Source organism: Sabethes cyaneus, chromosome 1, assembly GCF_943734655.1.
Source record: "Sabethes cyaneus chromosome 1, idSabCyanKW18_F2, whole genome shotgun sequence".
NCBI classification, from domain to species: Eukaryota; Metazoa; Arthropoda; class Insecta; order Diptera; family Culicidae; genus Sabethes; species Sabethes cyaneus.
The window spans coordinates 3,640,377-3,646,750 of record NC_071353.1 but is presented as its reverse complement, the minus strand read 5'-3'; positions in this window follow the sequence as shown (position 1 = coordinate 3,646,750).

The following is a 6,374-nucleotide window of genomic DNA, read 5'->3' as shown; positions in this document are numbered from 1 at the left end:
GCGCGGAATATTACTCACACTTGACCTAATTTTTACGAAGCTATACGCTACACCCAACGTGCAGCATGTACAGGTCCTCCACAGGTTGGTTTTGAAATTCAATACACACCAATTAACGTCAGTGCCAAATCGGTGTAAAACATGTGATGATAAACTAGTCCGGTAATTGCACTGGCTACGGTACATCGCGTCAGACGTTGATGTTTAAATCAAAACCATAACGAGAGGTCTTCTCCGCATGTGTGACTGAGTCGGCGATAAATTATTAAGCGAACGCCCCGAGATAATATTCATCACGGCGCCCTTGCCGGGTTTGTTTACTCGCAAAACTTTCAATCTTAAACGGCTATCTTGTTTACATATGTTCGATGCAGACGCACAGTCAGTCCTGGCCTGCGGCTGCTTTACAGCGATTTACTCGAATCGTTAACTTTTCAATTGGTTAATTGATAGACGTATTAGCCGCTGGTGAGTGAATCGATTTACGCGCAATTTGTCGCCATTCGGTCGCACAAATGCGATTTCCTACTTCCTAGCATTGTGTCACCGTCCAACCCACATCGACATTTTAGCAACTTTTTTTTTTTGGTATTTGGTAAGAATTGGACGCTGCTGGAATGCGGATAAATGTGACAAAGTAGTCACTCGAACGAATCCGTTTTCAATTAAAGTTTATAACCATTTCGGTACATGGCGCGGGTGAAGAGTGCAACTGTAATAATATAGTTTTAATGATGTTTTGTTTTACTGCGCTACAATACGTCGTTGTCCGGTCTGCATTCGGACAAATGGAACCAAGTCGTAAAAGTGCCACGAACGGTATCAAAGTTGGAAGCTCAACCTATCGTTAAACTGGCCACGGGAAGAAGACCTAACACACTCCGTGTGCTATGAGTTTTAATTGAAAATTCCAAGAGTTGGTGTAGAGTGTTGAGTTAAATCTTACACTCGACGTGGGGAAAAGCTCACAGATGGGTTGAGAATAATGATTAGCTTGTTCCAATTATTTCTGCAAAATTGTACTCGCTTTTAGTACTAAGCCGTGAACTAGTGAAGTTGCGCGCACTTTGATCGCTTTTTGCGATAATTTTTCAACAACTCCGTAACTTTTTTGTTCGAGAAAATATTTGCCAACAACTAGCAAGTTACAACGATTAGGTGATTCCCCGTCTGTGATCAGGAAACGATGGGACGTTAAGGCGAATTGAATAGGGAGAATAGGAGAATACAGCACGGGTTTCACATGAGTAACGACAGTGTGGAACTAGCCCACCGATAATGTTTTCTGTCCCATAGGACGACGGTCTTAATAACCGCCTCCCATAATCCGCCAAAATGTGGCGATCGGGTAAGCATAAAACTGAGCTTGGACCCAATCGCCTTTCGATTATTAATAATCCGACTGTTATCCGCGATCACCAGCGATCCCAAAAACATGAACTGGTCTACCACTTGTAGTTTGTCACTGTAAACCCGTTTGTTCGTCTTCTTTCAGCATCTTCCATTCATGTATTTGGTCTTCGATATATTTGTTTTTTACCCCAATCCTTCTAGCCTCACTTTTAGAGTGGCGTCGGTTGCCTCTGGCACTCTCAAGTTTTTGACTGTGATATCGAAACCATCAGCGAAGTCATGTTTTGGTTACTTTTGCTAAAAATTGTGCCCCCCCCCCCCCTTTGTCGGATTATTCCCTTAAGAGCGATGTTGAGGGGCTTGCAGAATAAGCCCTCGAAGTACGTGGGTGAAACACATCGCTCGATCAGCTCGTATCAGTTTGTTCGGAAAACCATGCTCGTGCATTATCTGCCACCTGCTGGTCTCGATCGAATGTATCGTATGCTGCTTAGAATTCAATAATGATATGATGCGCGGGGACGTTGTATTCCCAACATCTTTACAAGATCTGTCGGATAGTGAACATTTGGTCTGCAGTGGTGCGAGTTCCCATGAAGCTCGTATAAGAATCAGCGATACAACGTTTATTTTCAGCCAGTGCACCTCCTCTAGTGATCTCTTGGCATGATGGGCCAAGGCAAGATCCGGCCAAAAGACCACACCCTTTGTGTAATACTTCTTGATGAAGGCGGCAACTTCCGGTAGGTACTTCGTACTGTATCTTCTACGAGAAGATCGTTTACCGTAAACCCCGAAAGACTGAATAGCGGCTTCAACACTCTCTTCTCGCTGGTCGTCAATGACAGAAGGATCTTCTTCGGGAGCTTGGCGCGGAAGATATACTTGACGTGATCGCTTACCTTCTTGATGAGGGATGTGAAGTACTCTGTCCTCTGCCAGTCGTTGCCGTCCAGCGTCAAATGTTTCCGTTGCCCATTACGATATCACGCTTCGCCGGAAAGATGTTTTTTGCCAGTACCTGCAGCCGTTCTCTGGGCGATTGTCTGCTACTTAAATACAGCCAGTCTCGCCCTCGACTGGCGCTTCCGCATAAAAATATATATTTTGGCCAAGTGCTTCTACGCCTTTTAGCCGGTTGCTCCGACCTGCCGGCCCAAGGCACGAAACGATGAGATCACCTAGCTCTCGCTCTTTATCTTCAGCTTCGCGTAGCACTTCGGGCGGCCGGAACTAGGCTTCCGTTTATCGCTTTCACGTTTCTCGTGGGAGATGATGTTGTAAACGTCAAAATTGGCTCAGCAGATACGAAGTGCTTCACCATGTCCAACTTCTTCGCTGCGGGGTGAAGCTGGCAGTAGGAAAAAAGTATCGAACCTAGTTGTTTGACTGTTTTCGCCATGGCTATTGCAAGCAAATCAACTGATAACGTGGCGTAAAAAATCAGTCCACTTTTTTAATGCATATGTTATTGCTAATGTTTTACTGAAGTGCAGGCCCTTTTTGGCGCCCCCAAAAGCTTGCCAGTCTGGCTAACCGCACGCTACGGCGCTGGGTCATGGTAGACGAATTTCACTCTTGAGGTTATCAGAACCACCGAACGGTATTCCCAGACCACGCATTTACATTGCATTGGTTCTAGGGCTAATGAGCACCGTGAATTGTTCATCCGAACCCGTTTTCAACAATTGGGATTGTGTTACTCTACCGCGATGAAGATTTTACTTAAAAATTTTGAATTAAAACTGTATATAAACACAGCTTGTTCAAAACCTGAAGCCGAATGCCGAATGGTCTCTTCTACTCTACTCTTTCTGGTTTACAAAAAAAATCCACCACTGATAAAAGAGTGTTCTGGGGTGCTCGTACCAGCTGCAAAATTGGTACACATGTATTTGGCTTGGCTTTGTGTCTTGCCACGAAAACATGGCACCCTGTAAGGGACCTGAATTTCCTTACAGACGGGTTAAGGCTCTTATATAGTAGATTGAACGGGTATGTCAGCAACCAAAACACTCCCTCTCGCTTGGTGATATAGTAACGGACTTTTTTGTGCCTCGAATGTAAGCATTGGATCAGGCCGATATGTAGTTTCTACGGGACGGCATTACCTGCCACATAGGGCGCGAAACAACGGGTCAATGGGCAGGCGAGTTTGGTGAGCTATTAATCTCTCGTGTTGGACCCGTAAATTGATAACTCCACTTTTTAACCTTAACAACTTTTTAAATTTAACTAGACGACTCGTAAATTGAGCCGTATTGCGGGTTGACCTTATTTTCTCATTCATGCAGGTAAACTAGCAACAATTCAGGCTTTGGAAGACAAATATTGGTCGGGTCAAAATGCTTATGCGAAATTGGACCTTTCGCATGGTTCACCTCAAGCGCAATCGCGGTCAATATTTGCATAAAGTTAGGGTAAGGAATCGTTTAATCAGGAGGCGTCAGTTTGGTCAGTTGAAAACAAATGAGTTTAAAATTCAGTATGTATTTTATTCATATTTTTAGAATCTTTTGATAAAAACCACATCTTGAATCACTGAATCATAGACGCAATTTATTCAAACGCCATTTATTGTGTTTTCGACCAGAAATATGATTATCACATTTTTCAGCTGCTGAAGAAATGCCGCAGCTCGCTACTTTGAGCACTGATTACAGCATTTCTGAAAGCCAAGCACTCAATTTTCACATACCATATGGTAGTAAATAAGTGATAGTCATTTAAAGTCATGGTCGCAAGCTTATAACAGAGATAGTTTGGGACAAGTTTGTAATACATCAGAGTAATTCTCGCTTAAACGGGGCCCCTACTGACACGAGGTCTTTAAATATTGGAACTTTTGCGTTTAATTGGTTGAAAATGGTTAAAAAATAAGAATTACACTTTTGATACCTCGAAATAGTGGACCCCTCGTTCGCCAAGGGGCCTAACAGTTTCAAAAAAAGTTGAATTTTGAGCAAACCTTGAGATCTATATCATGTGATATTTCATAAATTTGCTATGAAACAACTAATAAATGGCTCGGTTCTGTAAAGAAGAACTGGGCTTTCAAATGGAGTAAAAATTTTTTTGGCGGCCATCTTGGATTTGGTCACTATATTGGATTTTACCAAAAAATCGCCGTTTTCACTATGAGTCCCCCAATCGAATTTCATTTTAAGACCACCATTGGAAAGCTGAGAAAAAATGCTACAAGGAACATTCATAAAATTTGGTGTGCAATGGCATTAACTGAATAAAACAACTAGTTATTTGTAGCAGGCTTCACAATTTTCATATAATTATTGTGATATTTCCAAAATTTTCTATGAAACAAACTACAAACGACGCGGTTTTGCAAAGACGAGAGATAGGGTTTATAAAAGAAGTGAAAAAAATCGGCAGCCATCTTGGATTTGGCAGCCATGTTGGATTTTATCAAAAATCGCCGTTTTCGTCATGATCACGGATATATTTTCAAGAAAGCTGGCAAACTGATATTTTGCTTTTGCCAGAGCGAAAAGCGAAAAGCTTTATTAAATTATGGCGGGGCTGTCAAGCAGCGAAAACCTAATCGGTTTTATTGCTGTTTTCAGCAGAACGTGATATGATTATTTGAGTTTATAATCTGCTTCTTGTAGAGGTTATGAAAACACTCTGAAGAGTGGGCCACTTGTCCAAAAAGCGGTTTTATAGCGGTCATCAGAATCAGTTCTGGTGGAGCTCATAGTTTTATTAGCGGTTTTATGAAATTGGTCATGAAAACCACTATACGAACGTAATAAAACTGGGAATTGTTACTTTTTTGTCAAGTGGAAAAAACCTATTTCAGTTGAACGGGCACATGTTACAGATTTGTTGTTTTTTTATACTAAGTCAATTGGCGAAGTTCAAATAATGAAATAGAAACTTTCACTACCAAACTGGTTTAGGGTTTATTTCTAATTCCCGTCGTAGTAAGTAAATCCATTCCAAGTTTTATCATTTGTTGGATGGATTTAATGAATACTCCAAAATTTCTTGTGCTGATTTGACCAAAACACACTTACCTTGCGATCCGTGAACTTTGAAATCACTGAAAAGTGATTATTAAAGCATATTATTTATTTCTTAAATTCGTCGTACCGTTTTAATATCCGTCTATCAAAATTTTTCATCGTCCAAACTAAAAATCAACAATGTTTACGAAGCTAGCGCGCATGTATTTGTGTAGGACGGCATGATAAATGTTATTCTGCAAAATTTCTGCGGGTCGGTCTAGTTTTCCTGGCTGTAGAATAACGACAATACCTTGCGTGAATTATTTTGATTTATGAATGATGGAAATTAAAACGATTAGTCGACATTTTCTTCTTCGTCGTATGAAAAACGTAGGAAATTTGGCTCAGCTCACTATGACTGATCGCGTATGATAGACAAACTAAAATATTGGGGAATAACTAATTTTGCATTATGTGTCATAAAAATGCTGATATTTTTAATAATTTGTGTTGAATAGGACGGGAACAGGCAATTTTGACTTAAGCAGCAACATACCCTATGTAGAAACGTTTTTGAATTGATAAGCTGTGGATCTCGGAAACAAGAGACATAAAAAACCTTGTCAAAAGTCTGACAAAAAAGAATTGTAATCAAGGTAACGAACCTTCTTTTCAAATTAGTCAACAGTTTGGTTATTTTTTACAGAGGTGAGGCCATAACCATCGACATTATCACTAACGTCATAAGGCAAAACGGTTTTACAGTCGTAAACCATAACATTTCGTGCTCCCTAATTTGGGGAAAACAACACCTAAAACCGCCAGTTGGATGGCCGATTAGTTGGGAGTGCAAAGAAGAGGGAATCGATCGTCCCATTACTCATCGCACTCGAGTTCATGTTCATGCCGAACAAGGAAAAGAGGTCTCCTTCTCGTCCGATGACAGCATCATCCAGTCGAAACCGGACGTACGGCAAACGCCGACAGTGAAATAATGTGCGGGTACGCGTGCCGTCGTAAGCCGCCTCCCGCCGGCCTGTGCCGATGACCACGCGT